The sequence below is a fragment of the Siphateles boraxobius genome, unplaced genomic scaffold (assembly GCF_051911475.1).
Source record: "Siphateles boraxobius isolate OS27281-9 unplaced genomic scaffold, OSU_SipBor_1 63, whole genome shotgun sequence".
Classification (NCBI taxonomy): domain Eukaryota; kingdom Metazoa; phylum Chordata; class Actinopteri; order Cypriniformes; family Leuciscidae; genus Siphateles; species Siphateles boraxobius.
The window spans coordinates 1270001-1293449 of record NW_027509190.1 but is presented as its reverse complement, the minus strand read 5'-3'; the positions used below and the strand labels follow the sequence as shown (position 1 = coordinate 1293449).

General features: G+C 40.4%; 3 long non-coding RNA genes and 7 other non-coding genes across 10 annotated transcripts in view; 2 read left to right on the top strand and 8 right to left on the bottom strand.

Annotated features, from left to right (window-relative positions):
* Positions 1–23449, bottom strand: part of LOC143719415 (uncharacterized) — a 694388-nt gene that overhangs the window by 524128 nt on the left and 146811 nt on the right. The window lies entirely within an intron of this gene.
* Positions 13448–13521, bottom strand: trnat-agu (transfer RNA threonine (anticodon AGU)). The gene has a single exon. It is a non-coding gene; the product is annotated as a tRNA-Thr (tRNA).
* Positions 14227–14300, bottom strand: trnat-cgu (transfer RNA threonine (anticodon CGU)). The gene has a single exon. It is a non-coding gene; the product is annotated as a tRNA-Thr (tRNA).
* Positions 15021–15094, bottom strand: trnat-agu (transfer RNA threonine (anticodon AGU)). Its single transcript has one exon. It is a non-coding gene; the product is annotated as a tRNA-Thr (tRNA).
* On the bottom strand, positions 15635–15723 carry trnar-ucu (transfer RNA arginine (anticodon UCU)). The gene is given in 2 exon segments: positions 15635–15670; positions 15687–15723. It is a non-coding gene; the product is annotated as a tRNA-Arg (tRNA).
* On the bottom strand, positions 15863–15936 carry trnat-agu (transfer RNA threonine (anticodon AGU)). Its single transcript has one exon. It is a non-coding gene; the product is annotated as a tRNA-Thr (tRNA).
* On the bottom strand, positions 16475–16563 carry trnar-ucu (transfer RNA arginine (anticodon UCU)). Its single transcript is given in 2 exon segments — positions 16475–16510; positions 16527–16563. It is a non-coding gene; the product is annotated as a tRNA-Arg (tRNA).
* Positions 16703–16776, bottom strand: trnat-ugu (transfer RNA threonine (anticodon UGU)). The gene has a single exon. It is a non-coding gene; the product is annotated as a tRNA-Thr (tRNA).
* LOC143719412 (uncharacterized) lies at positions 19307–20454 on the top strand. Its single transcript, XR_013196503.1, has 4 exons — positions 19307–19410; positions 19616–19731; positions 19827–20130; positions 20289–20454. It is a non-coding gene; the product is annotated as an uncharacterized LOC143719412 (long non-coding RNA).
* Positions 20630–21867, top strand: LOC143719411 (uncharacterized). Its single transcript, XR_013196502.1, has 4 exons — positions 20630–20734; positions 20909–20995; positions 21338–21654; positions 21730–21867. It is a non-coding gene; the product is annotated as an uncharacterized LOC143719411 (long non-coding RNA).

Sequence of the window (23449 nt, the reverse complement as noted above, 5' to 3'; positions counted from 1 at the left end):
CCGACAAACAAATGGTCAAACACGACCAGCGGGACAGATTGCCATGACGGGAAGAGGTGTACCCGTGCGTGTCAGTGACCTTTTTTGGATCAATACCTCCGCGATATCCTCCAGATCGAGGCAAAATGGGTTACAGTATGCAGAGGAGGGATATATTCCAAATATAAAATACGCAATGAAGGAGACACGACTACTATCGAGGCTAATGCTTATACTGTCTCAAGCGAAATCTGAGAAACCCTATGACCTGTACCTCAAATGCAACCAGCACAGCTTATTTTATTTATTTTATTTATTTATTTTATAAGCTGGTTCAGTGGCCAATTGTTTGGAGTTAGAAATATATAACTCACGCTGCATATTTAGTCATTTTGCCTCCGATACAGGATTATACATTCTCTTTAACGAGCAGGTTGTTCATTACCACGTCAACCGCTTGCGTGTCATGCTGAATGCGATTTTCGTGTTTATAAAGTAACTATACATAAGAGACAGAAAAATGCAGATAATCATACATTATTTAAGTTTATTTCTATTCGTTACGATATTGATATTAACTGATGTTGTCAAGCAAGCTTCATGCTTTCCCCGTTGCGAACCTGCACTCCTCTAAACTGTAACGTTAGCCTACAGGTGCTGCACTGCTAGTGACTGTTGCTCATTTCTCCCCGAAAATATCATGTTAACAACAAACCTTTAGAAAACGTAATTCCTTTGTGGATCCTCTTGATCTGCTTTCTCCATGTTTCTTTGACTAATCTCAGTGTCAGTCTCACGCACGCTGCACGCGAGTTAACCATGTTCAACACATGTAACTGGGAGTGGGGCCGTCCACACTGTTTTTATCCATTGTAGGCACCGCTCACGTTGTGTTTTCGGCTTTGGAAACGGATAGAACACAACTCCTCCAGACAATCTCTCGGGGTATCTAGTGTCCGATTTACAAACGCCGTGGGCACCGCTTCACCATCTTGCTTGGAGTCAATGTTTGACGGACCTGCTCACATAGTAACGGTTGCTATGATGTGTGATTGGTCAATGGCCGTTTTGGGGGAGGGGCCGGCGAAAGGTCAATTCCCCGGGACATCACGAGCCTTCAAGTATTCTGAAGTTGCTTATGCTTGTTTAAATAAACATTGTCACTCTATCTTTGTGTCTTCGTCCATCAGTACAAGCCTGACAGAAGTCCGGACCATACTATGCAAGCTTCATCGGCTCATAATGTTCTACATTCCGCAGCTGAGACCACTCAGGCCGCCACCGCATCGACTGCCACAGTACATTCGCCTCTCTTCGCAGCGGACGTTGCATCATCCAGTCCACCTACCTCAGTTCAAGAAACCCTCGCTGAACTTAGTCGCACTCTACAGAGTCTCCGACCGGCATCCAGTAGCCCCATGGCCCGACCCGCTTCATATTCGGGAGACGAGACTTGCAGTGGATTCCTTTTGCAGTGTCGACTTTACATGGAGATCCACGCCCACCAATTAATCTCTGAAAGAGCCAAGATATCCTATGGGTACAGGAATGAGCTATGGGTTTCTAATGCACCTGCTCTACAATCGTTGAGTTGCTTTCTGGAACACTTTCAAGTTGTCTTCGCACAAACCTCGAATGCGGTTTCCATCCACGATCAGCTGCTATGTTAACGTCAGGGCTGTTCTACGGTGGCAGACTATGCCCTGCAGTTAAATTAGCAGCTTTTTGCCATGTTAAAAACACTGGGCAGTCTATAGTTTCAGTCGCTCTTGAACAAGCGTACCCTAGAAGAGGTGGGACTGACGTCCAAATCAAGTTTCCGTTGTGTAGTGGTTATCACGTTCGCTTTACACGCAACGGCCAGTCGCATGTAGGTGTAGAGCGTTGCTAGCCAATAAGAACGCAGGAAATTCCAGGGAGGGGGGACTGAAAAAATACACGAAATAACAGGTTCGATTCCCGTCTCGACCACAAATACCATAAAGTGTATCTACTGTAGATTCAAAAATGATTAGAAACTCATGTTAAGTACGATTTACATATAATAAACTAACTTTGTGCACAAAATAGAATAAAACGTGTAAGATTTGTTATTGTGTAGGATGTACAAAATGTGCAATTACCTTAATAAACATTTACATTATAATAGGGTATAGTTTTCTTTAATATAGAAAATATTTTAATGTGAGTAATTGTAAAGAACATTTTGATAATGTTTTAGACCTTTACATTTTACATTGAGATATTTACATTATATTTGTTTAACTATGTACACAAATCCAATATATATATGAAATATAACCAGTAAACACCAAATAGTAAGTTTCTCGTTTTATTTATAGTACAAAAATATACATATTATTATGTAAAACTGAAAAAGGTAATGTATTAAATACTTATAGATTAAACAAAAATAACATTAGTAATAATAATAATAATAAAATATAAAGCTGTGGAGAACATGGGAAAAAAAAGATTTTTTAAATCAAATAATTATGTAGTGTTTAATGATAACAGTTATTAACATTTAGTGTTTACACATCTGAGCAAGATAAAATAATGCAAGTCAATACATCCTCCATCTGGACTCCAAAAGCCTCCATCTGTACTCCATAACATCTTGCAAGTAGCTAGTAACAGGTGCTTCCGTCTGTGCAGACGTCATTGATGCAGGAGCTGTAGGTGCTGATTGTGCTGCAGGAGGTGGTACAGAGCCATCAGTCTGTGAAGAAGGTCTACACACAGGAGCTGGTGGACTGGGAGAACTAGAGACTGCATGTGATGTCGGTGAAGGCTGTGGCAGAACTGCACGGAACACAAAGCAAAGGAAATAAATGCATATATATATATATATATATGCGTGTATAACACATTTAATGCACGTGTGTTTAACTGTCTTTACTTTTTTTCTTCGAGTAGCTGGGAACAGGGGTTTCAGTCAGTGCAGACGGCATTGGTGCAGGTGTAGGTGCTGATTGTTCTTGAGAAGAGGTGGGACTGACGTCCAAATCAAGTTTCCGTATTGTAGTGGTTATCACGTTCGCTTTACACGCGAAAGGTGCTCAGTTCAAAACTGTCCGGAAACAAGTGAAGGCATTTTAAATATAAATGCTGCAATTCGCTATAACACTCTTACTTTTGAGACAGGTGAAGGCCATCGTACCAAGGAGCTGTAGGCAGACTGCCATGCCGAATGACCTCTGTTCTGTTGTTTGTGGAATTTACAGACTGTCACACTGCTTGCAGAGTAGATTATGGGAAGGAGCCATCTTCTAAAAAAGCACATGTGTCTCATCAATAGGTTTCTGTAGTGTAGTGGTCATCACGTTCGCCTAACACGTGAAAGGTCCTCGGTTGGATTCTGACAGAAACTGTTTGCCACGCTAGGTGGGTGCAGCGCTCATTTCTTTTATATGCTTTTTAATAAGCGTGCACCTAAAGATTTTTTGTGTGCAACTTGAAGACATTTTTCCGTAGTGTAGTGGTTTTCACGTTCGCCTCACACGCAAAAGGTCCCCAGTTCGAAACTGGGCGGAAACTGTGGGTGATTTTTGCAAAAATATCGTATGCGATTTTCTGTTGAGCAGGTCAGTACACTTGCAGGGACGTTTGTGGTTTAAATTCAATCGCGGTTGGATTCTGACAGAAACTGTTTGCCACGCTAGGTGGGTGCAGCACTCATTTCCTTTATATGGTTTTTAATAAGCGTGCACCTAAAGATTTATGTCTGCAACATGAAGACTGTTTCCGTAGTGTAGTGGTTATCACGTTGCCTCACACGCGAAAGGTCCCCAGTTCGAAACTGGGCGGAAACTGTGGGTGGTTTTTGCAAAAATATCGTATGTGATTTTCTGTTGAGCAGGTCAGTACACTTGCAGGAATGTTTGTGGTTTAATCTCTTTAGAAAAGGACAAAAATAAAACAAATGACCATTGAGGTTTCCTGTGTTTCGCTGTAATCCAGCAATTCGCTACAAAACCCTTACTTTTGAGACAGGTGAAGGCCATCGTACCAAGGAGCTGTAGGCAGACTGCATTGCTGAATGACCTCTGTTCTGTTGTTTGTGGAATTTACAGACTGTCACACTGCTTGCAGGGCAGATTATGGGAAGGAGCCATCTTCTAAAAAACACATGCGTCTCATCAATAGGTTTCCGTAGTGTAGTGGATAACACGTTTGCTTTACAATTTTTCTGAAATGTCATGACTTGAAATTCCAAGTGCCATAGAATCCCATACATTGCACTAAAGTGTTACTTTAAAGGTCATGTACTGCAGGTCAGTGTTACTTTAATGTTTGGTTAATTCTAGCATGAACTGAATTGCAGTGCTTTGTCAACATTACTGCATTTCTGGATAAACTTGCCAGAGGGTTAAAGACTCTAGCTTGAGCCTGCAGCCAAAGGTTAGGTTTGTCAGAAGTGGGATTCGAACCCACGCCTCCAGGGGAGACTGCGACCTGAACGCCAGCTGCCGAAGGATAGTCCGTCAAAATGGGGATAATGTTGAACAATGTTGAACGCCACAGCCAATCACGTTGACGCGCTATAACATTTGCAGCCAATTAGAGAGCGCCATTCTCGACATTATAACATTTGCAGCCAATCAGAGAGCGCCATTCTTGACTTTTTCCTTATCATTTTCGACATTTGACCAATCAGAGTACAAGGAAATGTCGATGGCACGTTTACGCTTAGCACCGCTAGGAGGAGGAGTCAGGAAGCTAGCCAATTGTCAATCAAGTTGCCGAACTGAGCCGAAGGTGTACGAAGTAATGACATATCCTGAGGGGCGTGTCAGAGGTCAAAAAGTTCAGACGTCGAGCATCACTGTCACGGAGGTCAGGCAGCATCATTTTAACGGAGGACTGCGAAACTTATTTTTTGGTAACTTTAACTGTATTTTCGGACAATGTAATTTTATATTTGTATATAATTGTATATATTATAATTGTAAATATCGTGTGTGCTTTTTTTAAGAAATAATTTGTATTATAGTAGTTTTGTTCAAAACGATATAACCTAACCGTTAGCCCCCCAACAAAAAAATGTCTGGCAAAAAATCCCATAAAGCCATGTCAGATACTGACTGGATTTCAAGGCTTAAAAAAGTTTGCAAGCACAGGAGTTTGGCCATCAAATGAGGGTAACAGGCCAGCTCCTCGACAGAAAAAGTGGCATGACGTGTACCAAAGGGTGAGTGTGCTTTTGTCACCTTTGCATGATGTAATAATTGTAATCCTAATCATTTAATTCTATGTCATCATTATTTATAGATATGTATGTAGATAATGTTGCAGGTATGTGAGATTTATGTTTATTTATGTAAAAAAAAAACTTTTTTTTGCACTGGGAGATTCAGAGATTTGAGGCAGTGGGGGTGGGGATGTTGAGTGAATGGATGTTTTTTTGAAGGTGTGAAATGTTCCTCTCTTGTTCTTTTAAAGGAGGATACAAACTTTACTCACTCTTTATCTCTAATTTTACAGTTTGTATCTCCCCTTCAAAGAACATGAATAAAAATAAATGACACACTACAATAAATTAATGTGGCATTCATACTGATAAGTTAGAAATGCATGTATTCTATATTATATGTGTGATAATGTTTACAGATTGAAAGATGTCCGATGCAGTCTCGCGGCCAGACAACCTTGCTCGGAGCGGTCCCAAAGTGCATATGTGGTTTTCACACTTAAAAGGTAACAATGTAAAGATGTAACTTGTATTTTTTTTATATATATATATATATATATAATTTACTGAACAAATTCTTCTCGTTCAACAATTATTGTAGCCTATGTATTTTTGTGGTTGTCTTAAGCAGGCCACAGCCTCTATTGGACAAACACCAAGGGTTGTTGAACAACAGTCTGCCGCTACTGGACCAGCACAGGAGGTCATGGCGCAGAGTCAGCGTCAGCTCCCACCCCAGCCTACTTCTAAAATTATACCAAGTTTGTCAAAGGTAATAACATTTTTTTATATATATATAATTGCAGTTTTAATATACGTTTAGTATAAAGGTTTAAGTTCAGTGGAAATGGCTGGTATGTTTTTACACCTACCTGCCAGCTGTGACACCTTGTACAGGGGCGGCTGTAGTCTGCTTATTGGTCAGTTTCACTGTCTCAGGTTGGTTTAGATCAAGTAAAATGGTGAAAGAACAATGTAACCTATGTGATCTCTCTTTCTTCTCTGGGCTCTGCTCTTGCATTCTCCTCTTCCTCTCTAATACTTTGTTGCCATTTCAAGGGTAACCTTCATTACTGTTAATAAACGCTTTCTCTTACAAACTATGTGCAAACTATTTTTGATTTTAAGTCATTTTTAAAAGGTACTTGTTAAATTACTATATACTCACATTCTAGCAATACCTTCCCACACATTTTTCTATTCTAACGGTGCTTATTTAAATCTGTATAAGTAGTAAAGTGTGGTAATACACAGACAAAAAAATAAGTTAAAGAAAGAAAGCAGGTCCTTTAGTTATATAATGAATGATAGGATCAATAGATATTTTCTCATTTTACATTTTATTATATTTTTGGCCAATGTGCTGTTACAATTCAATTTGTCTTTTCATTGAAATTGTTTTGCCCTTTTTTAGTTTACCAAGCCAAGATTTGGTGGGTCCCACATTGCTGCTGCAAAGCCAAATCTGAGTGTGGCTAGGAGACCATCTCAGGCTGTTGACCAACCCAGCGCAGCAGTGTCCAGTGCCCCTACACCAAGCACCACTGTCTCTGTAAGTACTGGCATAATCCACATTGCATTCTAAGACACATTCCACATCTGTGCACTTTTTAGAAATATATTTTGTATGCAGGAAATCTTATCATAATGAATTAAGAGCAATAATATACAGTTTTCACACAATATGCAGTCAGTGAACACATTTCCACATTGCTTACATTTTCTTAACAGACAAGCTATACCTCCCAACAAAATTATGGATTGTTTTTGTAGTATTTACAAATGTTAACACACACCACCCCACAATAGCAAAAACATTATTCCAAACCTTAGATACAGTATAAAAACCTCGGCTTCTTCAATGATATCAGTTCAAAAACAATATATCTCAGCTGATAATAAAAAAACAATTGAATAATTGACACACACCTGATTTATGTTGGGTAAATTGGGTCAACCATAGCTGATTCCAGTCTGGCTTAGACTCAGTGGCAGGGGTTATTTTTTTCTGTTACATTGACACTTATACATTAAAAGGAGGACTTGTGATGTTTTTGGAAACAGAAAAAGACAAACACTGTAATGTCTGGACGAGGAAGAGTAAGAGCAAGGGGCCCAGGGAGAGGTGCAGTGAGATGTGCAGTGAGATGTGCAGTGAGAGGTGCAGTGAGATGTGCAGTGAGAGGTGCAGTGAGAGATGAGAGGTGCAGTGAGAGGAGCAGGGCCAGGGAGAAGAGCAGGCCTAAGGACTTCCAAGGGCTGCAAGAACAGTAGTCAGTGATGAAATTCGTGCCACTATCATTGACCATGTAATCAAAAACGATCTTTCGCTAAGAGAGACTGGTAAACAGTAAAGGGAAAAAAACTGATTTGCTTTTTACTGGAATACTGTACATGTGGACATACAGTTCCCAACCAATAAATTTAGTGTAAAAATGGTGGATTGCATGTTTTGTATGCAAATACCTGTAAAACTGAAACACAAAAGTCTATGAAGTTTTTGTAATACAATAGCCAGTATTTTGAAACCTGGTGTACTTTGATTGACTGCATGTACCTTGTGAAGTGAAAACAAGTGTTATTCTTTGACAGAATAATTTCATTCTGAGTCAGATTTCCAGTGTTTTGGTAAAGTTAGTGTGTGCAGAGAAAGATGTGTTCTATTTTGAAATGAAGAGTTAGTATATATTTACATTTTTTTTCAATTGTTTACACGCAATTTTGTAAACCTCTACCTCCTTCTCCTCTTCATCTACCTCCTTCACCTCTTCCTCTACCTCCTTCTCCTCTTCATCTACCTCCTTCACCTCTTCCTCTACCTCCTTCTCCTCTTCCTCTACCTCCTTCTCCTCTTCCTCTACCTCCTTCTCCTCTTCCTCTACCTCCTTCATCTCCTCTTTGAGCCCCCCCTCTTATTCTCACTCTTCTTCTTCTTCTAGCTCCTTCCATTTTTGTTGAAGACAGGTGAACTCACCTGCTGCCTTTTATAGCACTCCTGAGTGATGCGTATTCAAATTAGCACATGTGTGCTTCCACGCCTGATGGATGTGCATATCCAATTCATTCATTAGTGTGGTCAATGGCAATCCGGGGCTTTGTAATGACAAGGAAGTAACCTCACAATCCTTATCTGTGTCTAAGGTGTGAAAATGTGTGTAGAGTTTTACAAATCACTGTTTGTAATGTTTTGCTAAAAGGGTAAAGCAGACATTGTGTGTAATGTTGTGCAAATCTGTGGAGGGGTTTTGCTCATTGGAGTTGAATTTTGCAAATTGCGTGGACATTTTTATTTTAGTGTGTAAACAATCATAAAAATCTGTAACAAAATGTGTTCTTGAGAAGAAAATTATCCATTTGGCCAATTGTGTTTTGTTGGTGTGAGTCTGTGTTAAGAGTTTAGGAAAAAGTATCTGAAGTATGGGTAAGCGCTTGTTAGCGATTGAAAAAAACTGTAAATACTTTTGAAAACAGATTCAAATAAGCGGCGATCCTAAATTGCAATATTATTTCCCACTATTACTGTTTTTGACTGTATTTTAATCATATTTCAAAAACAAAAAGAATCTTACTGAACATAGACCTTTAAACAGTATTGTATAATTCCATCTAGGATTAGTTAAAATTATTGGACAGTTATGACTGTTTCTTTCTCTTGTTATATATGCAACATATATTATATTTCATTGCATGTTGTCTCGGTAAGTAATTTCAAATTTTATTGGTCCAAAATAATTGAATTTGCATATTAACTGTCACAACTCAGTAGAGTCACACAAATTAGTGCTAGCAGCTGACACAATTCTGAAAACTATTGGAACAAATGTATACATTTTATTCTATAACCTTAAGTACGTATTTGACATCCAATATTTTCTATTTTATATGAGGGTAGTCTTGGATAGATAAAGCGGTAATTAAATAAATGACCTGCTAGACTAAATGTTTTGTTTTTTTCCTTCACAGACTACTCCTTCGGGGGCATTACTGCAAGATGCATCTGCAGTTCGACTGCATCGTTTGTGGTCGGACACTTTGCCACCAGAGGATCACAGGTGGATTGCCAGCAGGCTTTTTAAAATGGGGCCCAAGGGAAAACCAGAGCTTCGAGACAACCTACAGCTCTGGTATTACCCACCACAGCCAGCACTTATTTACAACCAGGCTCCAGCTCCAGACAGATTTTTTTGTCATGCTCTGTTGCTGTGGATGCCGTACAAGCTGTGGAAGATCAAGGCTCTCTGTCCCAATTCTGCCTGCGGGCAGCATCAGGAGACTAGAGGCGGTCTGCACAAAAGGGCACGGCAGGTTCTGGACATCGATAGGATGTACAACATGGTCACAGAAACCCTCATCTGTACCAAGTGTAAAGCCTCGCATGTGTCCTGGAGTCAGACTGTCCTGCAACAGCTGGATCTGGGCCATCGCTCTGAATTTCGGGTCATCCTCACGCGGAAGTAAGTACACTTTAATTCCACATCCAGTTGATAGCCCATCATCACATATGTTTGCAAATACTTTACAAATCAATTATGTAAAATATATGAATGTGTGGATTTTGCTTTTCCTAAGGTATGCCTGTGATATGAGAGTCATTCGGCTCCTGCGTGAGCGTGGCCTAGGCAACAGTCCCACGCGGGTCATCAAACAGCTGCGTGAGAACCACAGTGAGGAGTGGCTCCAGCGTATGGCCCGGTACACCACCCAATGTGTGGACTTCCTCAAACGACCCGGGGTGTTGCAAATACAATTCCAGGAACCCCCAGAGCCTACAGTGGTCCCAAGCTGCAAGTGGCTGCTCACCGTGTACAGCCAAGACATCCTGACAAGGCTGGATGAAATCCATGCAAGGATAACATCTACGTATGGTTCAGTCTTGAAGATGGATTCCACTAAAAAGGTTAGCAGGGGATTTTTGTTAATTTATGATGTTTACTGTTATATCATTATCAGAGCATGAGTATCATATTCTACATGGTGTGATGTTTCATTGCATTGCATGCTTCCTGTCATCTACTGCAGATCACTAAGAAGCTGGCTGGGACGGCAAGGGGAACGGGACTCTGGCTTACCTCTGTTGGCAATGAGTTTGGTCAGGTGCTCATGAGTGTGCTGACAGCACAGGAAGGAGCAGGACTGGACATGATGGTCGATGGTCTGGTGAAAAGGTACCAGCAGGCTAGTGTGGATCCACCTGCTGTTTTGTACGTGGACTGTGGCTGCTGCACTGATGTGGGTGAGACCAAGCTGAAAACCAGATTCAGAGGGTGGCCTGATCTCATGATTCGCTTGGACATCTGGCATTTTATGCGCAGGATTGCCATGGGGTGTACAACTGATGCCCATCAGCTGTATCCCATCTTCATGTCACGGCTGTCAGCGTGCATTTTTGAGTGGGATGCGGCTGATCTTTCTATGCTTCGCAAAGCAAAGAGAGAGCTGTTGATATCCCAGGGTTGGCCTGCGCTGACAGATGAAGATGTCAACAAGCATCTTACCAGGCATGAGCTGGCACTCCATTGCCGGAGGAGGACCTGTGGAGAGGAGACTACCATCCTTCTCCTTGAGCGGCTGCTTACAGAGCTCCTGAGCAGCAAGGGCAGAGACTCCCTGGGTGTTCCTCTCCTGGACCGAGAAAGGATGGAGCACATCTGGAATGTCCAGAAGAAGCATGTGAAATGCATTCAAGACCCCCCTGGTGTTGTGCTCTATACAGAGACAGGGAGCCTAAACAAGGGAGGCGTGCTTCTGAAGACCTACAGATGTGCCAGAGGCTCCACTTCTCTCGAGTCCTTTCATTTACACCTGAACCGTTTCATCCCAGGTATTGTCTTTGTCACACACACTGTGCAGGTGTAAAGAAAGAGCATTAAGTGTTTTTGTGTGTTCCTTTAACACCTCCTAAACACTGTTGTGTCTATTTACAGGGACCAGTGCAAACAGTCTGAACTTTCAGATTTATCTGCTGGAGGGTCTACACCGGTGGAACCAGGACCGGGAGGCTGCTTCCCTGTCATCGGAGCCATCAGCTTTGCGCAGCTACACAGGAGAACTTGTTCACTGTGTAAACGGCAATTATGAAAAGCTGTTTGGCAGGAAAGTGGTCCCCACGTTTTGTCCCCCTGCATGTTACACCGGTGAGAATTGTTTTATATATTTTTTATTTTATCAACTTGCAATATCTGTGTAACCTCCGTCTATATGTCAGATTTAACCCTATAGAGTCGATTGTATCATAATTGATATGCAAGTTTCTAAAGGACTCTAAATGATCAACATGATCAAAAATTTTTAGGAAACATGCCCTCTGTCGTCTGATTGATTATAGTCTTTTAGTATAATTGTAAAAGTGTCCACCTTCAGCTCGTGCTTCACGTTTCTTTTCATTGTAAAACCTTTACTGATTTTATAAAGTAATTGTAAGAATAACTTTTATATTGTTAGTAATATTTAATGACTAGTTACTAGACTGAAGCAGCTTGGGTTCACTTGATTAGAAAATCATGTTACATGTAAATATCAAAATGATCATCAGACTTTTCTCTCAATCATCATTGTATTGCATTTCATTTCATGTTTTGCCCCCATAATTAAACGTGTTTGGCCTCTTAATAAAACTGTTTTGTTTTTTTTCTCCTTGACGATGAGCTCTATATTCTCACACTATATGAGCTACTACAAAAGCCTAATGTATCAAATATGATACACAACATTCTATTTAATTTCCGTTTGTTTATTGTTTTTATTTCAGGTGAGCTCATTGGAGTGCAGTATCTGTTCCAGCAGACTGGTCAGGCACTGCAGGACATGAATCCTGACTCTGAGCAGACGGCAGAGCTCATTGAGGACCTCAGTGTGGAGGAGCGAGATGAAGATGAGGGCTTCTGTGACATCAGCGAGGATCACACAATAGCAGATCCGGAGGCTGTTCTGTCACCACCCTCTTCCACACTGACACTGGGTTCTTCCACCCTGGTCACCAGCAGTGCCACACCTGTACTGGGCTCCACATCCCCTTCACTGGTCCCTGACCCCAGACTTGTCCTCACACAGTCTCCTTCATCACCTGGACCATCAGGGACTGCTGTCACACCTGTTCCCTCTGAAACATCTGTTTCAACTCTCCCCTCAGAGCCAGAGAATGCTGGTCAGGATGATGATGAAAAAGAGATGGTAAATACTACTCCTTTGTATGTCTTTCAAATTAACTAGAATAATTATGATGAATTAACATCCAGTGCTTTAAATCCAGACTTTCCACATATTTTACATTTAAAAGTACAGCCTAAATTCATTTGTAAGCTGCAAATACACATCAAGTCAAGTCATCTTTATTTATTTGGTGCTTTGTAAAATGTCAAGAATGGCGCTCTCTGCTTTGTACTATACAGTGCTTTACGGTGATAAACAGGAAAATAACACAATCAGTTATGGAATTATGCATTAGACAGATGTGATGTAATAATTGTATTGCATGTTTGTGTTTTTTAATAGGCTGTTGACTACCAAAATATCCCGGGTTATCAACATGTGAACCAGCTGGCAGAATATCTGGTGGATCTCCGGGACCACACAGCCCTCAGCCTGACCAACCAGGAAGCCAACACCATAATTGCTCTTTGGCAGAACCTGGATGACCGGGACAAGGAACGGGTGGTGTATGACAGTCGATGCCGAAAGAGACTGCTGAGTGGACGCTTCAAGGTCCCGAAGAAGCCCACTCACCCTGGTGTAGAGAGCACCAACAGATGTGTGCTGGGTGCAAGCAGCGCACCTGCTCAGTGGCCTGACTGTTGCCGTCTGCTGGAGACCATCTTCATCAGACTTTGCACTGTCCACCCAAGCCCCAAAAGAAAAGGCAAGGGAGCCCTGTCAAGGTTGTCTCTGATCCTGCAGGACTATCGCAGGATAAGGTAGCTTGTACTGGGCAACAGCTTGGTGATGGGAGGAACATCCATGCAGCTGGTGGAGGTTAACCAGAACACCCTGATTCTCCACACACAGGACAGCACAGCCTGACCTTCCAAAGGTGGTATGGCATCCACAAGACATCCACAAGACAAGCCGGTGTGTGAAAAAATGCTCTGGAGTGGGGGCCTTGTATCGATACGTTTTTATTTATTAATTACCCATATGACAAACCCACAACCTTTGAATATCTCCATTCACAATCTAGAAGTCCAATGCGCTATCCATTGCGCCACAGAGCCACAAAAGACAAGCTTTAAGCTTTCACATCAGAGAAGGTTAAATGACTACTCTTAGAAGCCACAGATTAGGGACTGCTGGGATTCGAACCCAGGATCTCCTGTTTACTAGACAGGCGCTTTGACCAACTAATCCACAGCGCCAGCTACTGTCACTGGTTCGATGCTTTTGTATACAAAGTCTAAAAGAGGTAGCATGTCAGGAGAATAGCTGATTACATAATGAATAGGTCCCTTTGAAGCTACAGGATTATTTCCAAAACCTGAAATGTGTGCAGGCTTCTGTTGAGGGACAAGGGAATATCTCAAGCCATTTATTTCTGGATCGAAACTCTCAGTACTCGTGTCTCAAATGTCTCGGGAACCTCCAGTTACGATACATCTAAATGCTGTTTCAGCTTCAGCTTTTTTTTCTTCTTTTTCTTCTAGGTAGGTGGGCAACAATAGGTTGTTGCAGATTTTGGCCTAGGCCAGTGGATTTCAACCTATTCTTATTTAAATAGGTGACTTAAGTTAATTAGTAGAGTACTCTGTGATCTGAGTTGGGTGTGTCCAATAAGGGAAATAAGCAGAACGTGAAGGGTATGCTTCTGAAGTAGTTTGTGGATTCAAGTTTTAAGCATATGTCTGACTCACAGAGACATCAGAGCAAAAGAGGCCACTGACTATTCTGGTGGGACTCACAACCAGGGAATTTCTCCATTCGCATCCTAGAAGTCCAAAGTTCTATCCATTGTACCATAAAATGACACACTTCAGGGTTTTTCCAGTTTTGTGCAGGTAAACACAGTTCGTCATGCAAAGACTTACATATGTGAAAAGGTTAAGCACTCCCATATCCTGTGCCAAAGGCACTGCTGGGATTTGAACCCAGGATCTCCTGTTTACGAGACAGGCGCTTTGACCAGCTAAGCCACAGCGCCAGATACTGTGAAATTTGTTGGTAAAACAAGTCTAAAAGAGGTACCACATCAGGAAAACAGCTGATCACGTCATGAACGAGGTCCCTTAGAGGTAAGAGGATTGTTTCCAAAACACGAGGGCCTTTCACGCCTCAAGGGAATGTCTGAACTCATTTAATTTTGGCTCTACACTCTCGATAGTCATGCCTAAAATGTTTCCTGAGCCTTCTTCTGATATGAAAGGGCAAAATCCAGAAAGATATCCATGTATTATTCTTCATATATGTAAAGACTTTGTTTGTACAAATATCCATAGGCTTGACCATATCAATCGGTAGTAGCAGATTTCAGGCCTAAGCCAGGAGCTTGCAAACCATTCTTGAAGCGCATCTGCACCACATATATATATTTTTTTATTATCTCTCTCATTTAATACAGGTGAATCAAATAATTGATTGATAAGTAACGTACTGGACGATCTGACTTGGGTGTGCTCAATAAGGAAAAGAAGAAAAATGTGCTGCGTAGGCTTCTGAAAAAGTTGGAAAACCCCAGCTTTAAGCAAATGTCAGTCTGGTAAAGACGTCTGTGCAAAGGGACACCATTCGTGACTCTGGTGGGACCCAAAAAACGGCACACTTTTTAAAACCTTCATTTGCAACCGAAAATACCAGATTGTCTTTCCTGCCAAGACTTTCACATCAGAGATGATTGAATGACTACTCTCTGAAGCCACAGATAAGACACTGCTGTGATTCGAACCCAGGATCTCCTGTTTACTAGACAGGCGCTTTAACCAACTAAGCCACAGAGCCAGTTACTGTCACTTCCTTGATGCTTTTGTATACAAAGTCTAAAAGAGGTAGCACGTCAGGAGAATAGCTGATTACATCATGAATAGGTCCCTTTGAAGTTACAGGATTATTTCCAAAACCTGAAAGGTGTGCAGGCTTCTGTTGAGGGACAAAGGAATATCTCAAGCCATTTATTTCTGGATCGAAACTCTCAGTACTCGTGTCTCAAATGTTTCGGGAACCTCCAGTTACGATACATCTAAATGCTGTTTCAGCTTGGAGAAATGGAAAGCGTGTTTTTTTTTTTCTTCTTTTTTTTCTAGGTAGGTGGCCAACAATAGGTTGTTGCAGATTTTGGCCTAGGCCAGTGGATTTCAACCTATTCTTATTTAAATAGGTGACTTAAGTTAATTAGTAGAGTACTCTGTGATCTGAGTTGGGTGTGTCCAATAAGGGAAATAAGCAGAACGTGAAGGGTATGCTTCTGAAGTAGTTTGTGGATTCAAGTTTTAGGCATATGCTTGTCCAACACAAAGACATCTGAGCAAAAGAGGGTATGCACGACTCTGGTGGGACTCGAACCCACAACCTTTGAATATCTCCACTCACAATCTAGAAGTCCAATGCGCTATCCATTGCGCCACAGAGCCACAAAAGACAAGCTTTAAGATGCTATTGCATCCACATCTCTTCTTAGATTTCCACATTTTGTGCAGATGCACACTGTTCAGCATGCAAAGATTTACATATGTAAAAGATTAAGTGAGCGGTGCCCACATCCTGTGGCATAGGCACTGCTGGGATTCAAATCCAGGATCTCCTGTTTACTAGACAGGCGCTTTGACCAACTAAGCCACAGCGCCAGTTAATGTCACTGGTTCGATGCTTTTGTATACAAAGTCTAAAAGAGGTAGCATGTCAGGAGAATAGCTGATTACATCATGAATAGGTCCCTTTGAAGTTACAGGGTTATTTCCAAAACCTGAAAGGTGTGCAGGCTTCTGTTGAGGGACAAGGGAATATCTCAAGCCATTTATTTCTGGATCGAAACTCTCAGTACTCGTGTCTCAAATGTTTCGGGAACCTCCAGTTACGATACATCTAAATGCTGTTTCAGCTTGGAGAAATGGAAAGCGTGTTTTTTTTTCTTCTTTTTTTTCTAGGTAGGTGGCCAACAATAGGTTGTTGCAGATTTTGGCCTAGGCCAGTGGATTTCAACCTATTCTTATTTAAATAGGTGACTTAAGTTAATTAGTAGAGTACTCTGTGATCTGAGTTGGGTGTGTCCAAAGAGGGAAATAAGCAGAACGTGAAGGGTATGCTTCTGAAGTAGTTTGTGGATTCAAGTTTTAAGCATATGCTTGTCCAACACAAAGACATCTGAGCAAAAGAGGGTACGCACGACTCTGGTGGGACTCGAACCCACAACCTTTGAATATCTCCATTCACAATCTAGAAGTCCAATGCGCTATCCATTGTGCCACAGAGCCACAAAAGACAAACTTTAAGACGCTATTGCATGCACATCATTTCTTAGATTTCCACATTTTGTGCAGATGCACACTGTTCAGCATGCAAAGATTTACATATGTAAAAGATTAAGTGAGCGGTGCCCACATCCTGTGGCATAGGCACTGCTGGGATTCGAACCCAGGATCTCCTGTTTACAAGACAGGCGCTTTGACAAAATAAGCCACAGCGCCACTTGCTGAACCTTCTACAATGTGTTGGGATAAAAAGTCTAAAAGAGGTAGCAGGTCAGGAAAATAGCTGATTACATCATGAAAGAGGTTAGGGGATTATTTCCAAAACCCGAGGGGCATTCAGGGCTCTGTTGAAGAAAGAGGGAATATCTGAAACTCTCAATACTTGTGTCTGAAATGTTTTTGGAACCTCCAGTTACAATACATCTAAATTCTGTCTCAGCTGGGAGAAATGGAAAGCAATCTCTGCTATGGTTTCAGCTGATCTGAAAGACAAAATCCAGAAAGATTTTCATGAATTATATATTCATATTTGTAAAGTACGGTGGCCGAGAAGGGTCACAACACATACAAACCCCACAACAACTACATAATCAGAAAACACATACAAATTCAGAAAACACATGCAAACAACGCCACAACAACTACATATTCAGAAAACACATACAAATTCAGAAAACACATACAAATTCAGAAAACACATGCAAACAACGCCACAACAACTACATATTCAGAAAACACATACAAATTCAGAAAACACATACAAATTCAGAAAACACATGCAAATTCAGAAAACAACTTTGTCGATTTCACATTCGCTGCAAATATTCGCAGCACGAGCAAATAGGGAAACGAACTGCAAACTGCAAAAACACAACGGAAATGTTTCCGGGGGGGCCATAATCAGTGACGGACCCGCATCCATCCGGTTGTCTTAGCGCTATTTTCTGAATGTGTTGTAAGGAACTCAGCTTTTTGGAAATATTAATAATCAATAATATCTTGTTATTATTAATTATAAATATTTGGGTCAGTTAATTGGATTAACTTGATGTGGCTGAATTAATATTACAATCAATTAATCAGTTCTTCCAACGAACTCTTTTGATTATTAATTTATTCTAAGAAAAGGGTATCTTCCATGGCCACCGAAGAATAATTATTTCTTCGCCTGTACTTGTACTTTGAGCCAGTAGCAAAAACCGTGATCGTAAAGTGACTTGTATTGCAAGCAAAACAGAACCAAATACATATTATGTACAAGTTTTATTAACTAAATATAGATATTTATATGAATATAAATAAACTAAACAACATACACACATGAATACATAAATAGGTTAGTGATAGGATGAAATTAGAAACCGGAAGAGGGTCTATGAGAAGAACCATCAGAATTTCATTTTCACATTTCATTGAATTGAATACTTGCATTTGTAATGGGAACAATTCTTGAAGTTGTTGAAAATTGAAGTCGTTGATGGTTCCGGCAGTGTCAAGTGGAAATTGGTTGAGCGTTCTCTTTCTCCAGGACCGCATGGCTGGTTTGGGCAAGGCCTGGGACTCTGTTGAGGCCACGCCGAGCACCCAGGAGAAGTGAGGAAGTCGGAAGGATGGGTGATTGGAGTCGTTGTTGGTTGGAGTCTTTGTTGGTTGGAGTCTTTGTTCCAAAACTCCTGAGATTGTCCTTGGTTCTTTGTGAGAGAGTCTTCTCTCTTTTCCATGAGGCCGGATCTGGTTGGAATCGAGGCCTGCTGGGCCCTGGGGCCCCCGTGGAGGGGGAGGGGGCTCCCCAGTCTCACCAGAACAGTGTTGCGGCTGGATGAAAAACTAAGAGAGGGAGGTCACATGTGGACTGTCTCTAATAAGGCCTGGAGAAGATCCTCCCCTAAGGGTTGAACTCGACCAATCAGAAAGGGGACATGTCTGAGAGGGAAAGTGGCTCTTAGTTGATTTATGGATCTTTGTCCCTAGGAAGATTATACATTCATTAATGCTAAAATAGCTATAACACATCCACACTGCATTCTAGAAGAAGGTGATGTACATCAAAGTGTGAGTCATTAAATGAGGATTAGTTAGGTAGGAGGCACTATACAGGTGAGGTTACATTGATCGTTAGTTTGTTGTATACCAGGATACATACCATAATATATACCTAATAGTACACGAGACAGTAAACCATTTACACTGTTTCTTTCACAGTTTTATGCATGTTCATTTATAGATCAGTAAGTCTATGATTAATGCAGCAAAGTCTGTTTTAAAGAGGGTTTCTGTTTCATAGTCTCTCTCTTGAGTATGTGGCCACATTCCTCGGAGGTCGTAAAATCTCCTTGTCATGCCCTGTAACATGACACTGTTTCTGCCCTTGTGTTTGTTCATTTGGGCTGTGTGAGGAGTTTCATAAACCTTTGTATATAATGAATAATTAGTATGTGTCTGATTGGTCCATACCCTACAGTGTGCTGTGCTTTTGTTGTCTCAAGAGGTAAGTGTTTCTCTTTCATTATGACAGACTTGTCGATGTGCTCTGATACCGAAGTGGTTTTGTGTGTTTTTAAAATATTAAGTTATTGTCCCCATAACGTATTAGTCTGCCAACGTTGTTAGCTGGAAACTAAGTTAGCTGGCTAGCTCGCGTCTGGCCATTAAATAGATGCATTACTGGCGTTTGTACAATGTTGTCCTGATATCTGAACTATTTATTTAATTTTTAGTTTGAAATGTTCTGTCCGTATTGTGCCGAGCAACTGGGGGACGCTCCCAAGTTTTGCCCGTCGTGTGGTCTGAACGTGGGGTTCCTTACGGTGTGTCCATCCACGTCATCAAGCCTAGGCCGTGGGCCTACAGGTAATATCCCCTTACTGTGCTCCCATTTTAACGTTACTGTGCTGCATTGAATTGTCCCGTGGTTTTAGCTGTCAGAAAGGTGGCAATTTATCAACCAATCACAAAGCATAGCTATAATGAATCAGTGTGTGTGTGTGTGTGTGTGTGTGTGTGTGTGTGTGTGTGTGTGTGTGTGTGTGTGTGTGTGTGTGTGTGTGTGTGTTAGTGAATGAGACAAGTATCCAAGGAAGAGCAGGTCAATTCATGAGGTTCAGGGAAGTTAAAGAGGCTGAGAGGAGGACCTTTTCAAAGGCTAAAAAGAAACCAAACATTATGGTCAAGGTAAACTAATATGGACGTTTAGGTCACAATGTGACTATTACACAGTACACACAGTCTTAAACATGTTTGTTTTTCTTCTTTTCTTATTTCTGTAGATTTCAATTGGCATAATGACCAGAACAAAATATGGGTTAAAACCTATAAGAGGGAAAACTTTGCCATTAAATGTTGAACCCCTGTGGTCATCAAAACAAATTTTGCCAGCTGCTATAAAAAAACAGCGAGATTTTAATCAAGACATGATGTACGATGGAGAATATGTCCTGGTATATCCTGATGGCTCTCAGGTACAAAATATACCAGGCACAGACAAACCCTTTGTCCTTGAACATTATAAAGAGGCCATTGGAAAGTCTTACCAGAGGATCGTACTGTACATCTGCCCCCTTCAGGATTCGAGTAAGTATTGAAGTACATGTATGTAAAATAATAATAATAATAATTGATAATGGTTGGTAATTAAGTGAGTTCTTAATTTAATTTGAGCTGGTTGTAAAATTGCCATATATTTTGCATATACCTAGCCTAATAATGATGCATCATTTTCTCTTTCCAAGGTCATGGAGATGACTCCTCTTCAGAATCCGATGATGAGGCATTTGCTAGCCTTCCACTGAAAATGTAAGTTTCTCCCGCTAATTTGAGACCTGTGCTAGTGGTTTTTGATTATCCACGTATTTCACAGCATTCATTTATTTTTTCTTTCAATTGCGAGAAGGAATAGATCGAGCATGTTGTGCTCTTTAAATCATATTAACAAATATCTATATTATGATTTAAATTAAATTATTCAAATTATTTGTTTGTTTTAGTTTACCAAAACAATGTCCACCAACAGTGTCCAGGCCATCTGATGGGCAAGTATTTATTATTCTGTAATGTTATTAAGTTTATGTTAATGATGTAATTATTGTTAATTTGTTTGGTGTTATCTCTACTTTCATAAACAGGCCAATGGAGCAGGACCAGGACCCAAAAACACCACATCATGTGACTTCTACAAGTAAGTCACAATGGATTCAAATTGTTCGTTCATTGCACTAATACTTTTGGCTCTGGGTTTAGCATGAAATATTGACTGCTGAATGTAATGCATTACAGTACCAAGTATAACACTTTTTTACTGTAATTTCACAACCATCTTGTTTTAGTATTTCATTGTTCCTTTAATCCACAGCACATATACCAAGATCTATGCACCAGTTGTCATTGACAGCAGTTGCTCTGATGTTGAGGACGTAGACAATTTTCAGGAGGAAGACAGGTACTTTGATAGAAATAATGCTGTCAACCTTTGTTGTTTTTTTTTGTTTGTTTCCTCAGATATATTACATAGTTCAAGCTACATTTGGCATTTTACCTGGTTTCTGTTGCCATACAATTATTAAAGCAAATATTCAAATTGTATATATTTTTTTACTTACCCCTAAACCGAAACAAAATCTGGCAGAAATTATTGAAAGCTTGCAATGTGTGCTTCATGCTTATGCCCATCACATTTCATCACACACATATGGTGTTCTCACTGTAATGGGACCATAAAAGATTTATATTTTAATTATCCAAATAAAAGGCAGTGTTAATGTTTCTCTTTCTTGTGTTGCAGAGACGCAGATATTGGACTGACGGCTGCAGACGTTCTGTCAAATCTGTCATACAACATTAACACAAAAAGCTGTAGCAGGTTAAATATAAACCGTGCTAATGTCTGGGATGGTGCTCTGAGGGGATTCAAACGTTCCTCATTTGACCCCACCTGTAGCCTTTTGGTCAAATTCACTGATGACATCGGGCAAACAGAGGAGGCTGTGGACACAGGAGGGCCTACACGGGAATTTCTGACACTCTTGATGGACGCCATTAAAACCAGTCGATTTTTTGAAGGCAAAGAAGATGGCAAATACCTGTCATTTGATAGCAAAGGTAATTCACTTTTTGTCACATTTTGACAGTATTATAAATCAATTTGAACTAACCGTGGAACATTGCCATTGTTAGCTGCAGAAGGTGATGAGTATTTCCATGTTGGAAGAATGGTTGCCGTCTCCATTGTACATGGTGGTCCAGGGCCTCGATGCTTTTCCCCAAGCTTCTACCAGTACCTGGTTGGTAAAGTTAAGACCATTGAGGCACCAATTGAGAATATACCTGATACTGAAGTCAGGAATGTTCTCCTTGAGGTAATTGTAATTATGTGTTTCTAAGAATATTCAAGAATTTTTTTTTTATATATTTTGATGAACAATCAACAATTTGGACACCCCAGTAGCTTGAAAAACCAGTGTGATATTGGAATAAAACCAGTGACTTCCATGCTTTGTCACTAATATGTAGTCTAAATTCCAACCAATACTCACTTAAAAAAGTTGGGTTAAAATCAACCCAACAGCTAATCCAATGGTGGGTTGATATAGCACCGACCTATTGTTGGGTTATTTTAACCCAATAAATTAGGTAACTAGTTTTACCCAATAAATTGGGTTTCAAAAAACGAATCTGTTGGGTTATTTGGCCAAAATGCTTTAATCAAACTATTATTAATATTAATTATAATTACTATTATTTCCATGAAAATAACTCACTCACTCACAACTTAAGTATATTAACAATGCTTTATTTACATCCAATTAGACATTGCATTCAAAAGTTATTGTTGCAAGTGTTTCAATAAATAAATAAAAAAAAGTAATGCAATTATAAACTGCCTCATAAGGCAACGTGTTGAAGGGAACACCTCCAGGCACAGAATATTAATGTTAAAATTAATTAATTTAGAGTTATGTTTTAAGTTCTAAGAAACATGGATCACAAAAACACAAATAAACAGTTGTAAACATTACAAGTTGTAAACATTTTCATTAAGTTATTGTTTGCAATTGCTTTCATTTACTTCCTTAAAATAAGAAATTCTTTCAATAAATAAATAAATAAATAAATAGAAGTAATGCAATTATAAACTGCCTCATAAGGCGACAGTGTGTTGAGGGAACAGCTCCTGCCACAGAATGCTAAAATTAATTTAATTACAATTATGTTTTAAGTTCTAAGAAACATGGAATACAAATACACAAACAAAACAAACCAAAGCTTGTCCAGCTTATCCAATTATAAACTGCCTAAGTAGGCGACAATGAGTTGATGGAACTCCTCCTGGCACAGAATATGATGTTTTATTAACAAAGTTCGGGAGAAGCACGTTCAGATAATTAACACGGGTGGAGAGCACTCAGCAATCATGATTAAAACGTGTATATATAGACTCAGCACTCTCACCTTTCCGTGACCCGGATTCGAACCGGGGTTGCTGCGGCCACAACGCAGAGTACTAACCACTATACGATCACGGCGAGCTACCGGTCTACCCGCCATGTCCTTGACTACAAAGGCGTCGCTGCCCGAGGCCAGTCAAAATATATTTGCAAATTAGTGGGAATGCAGCCTATTAGACTGCTGATAATAGTCATTAAAGGAAAATAATGCTAGGAAAAAGAACAAAAACTCACTGCTACTTGTCTGGAAAGCCTCTTCACACGTTTCAATGCTGTTGACTGGCCGCGCTCTTATCGTTATTGTAAACTTGTGTCAAAGGCGCAGTTGTTTGTAGCAAATAGCAAGCCCGCGGCACGCTAGGTAACAGCCAGCGAGTGTACTGACACCTAGCGATTAGAAAATATACACGCACCATATTCTCTCTGAAGCAAGATTCTTCCGAAATAAA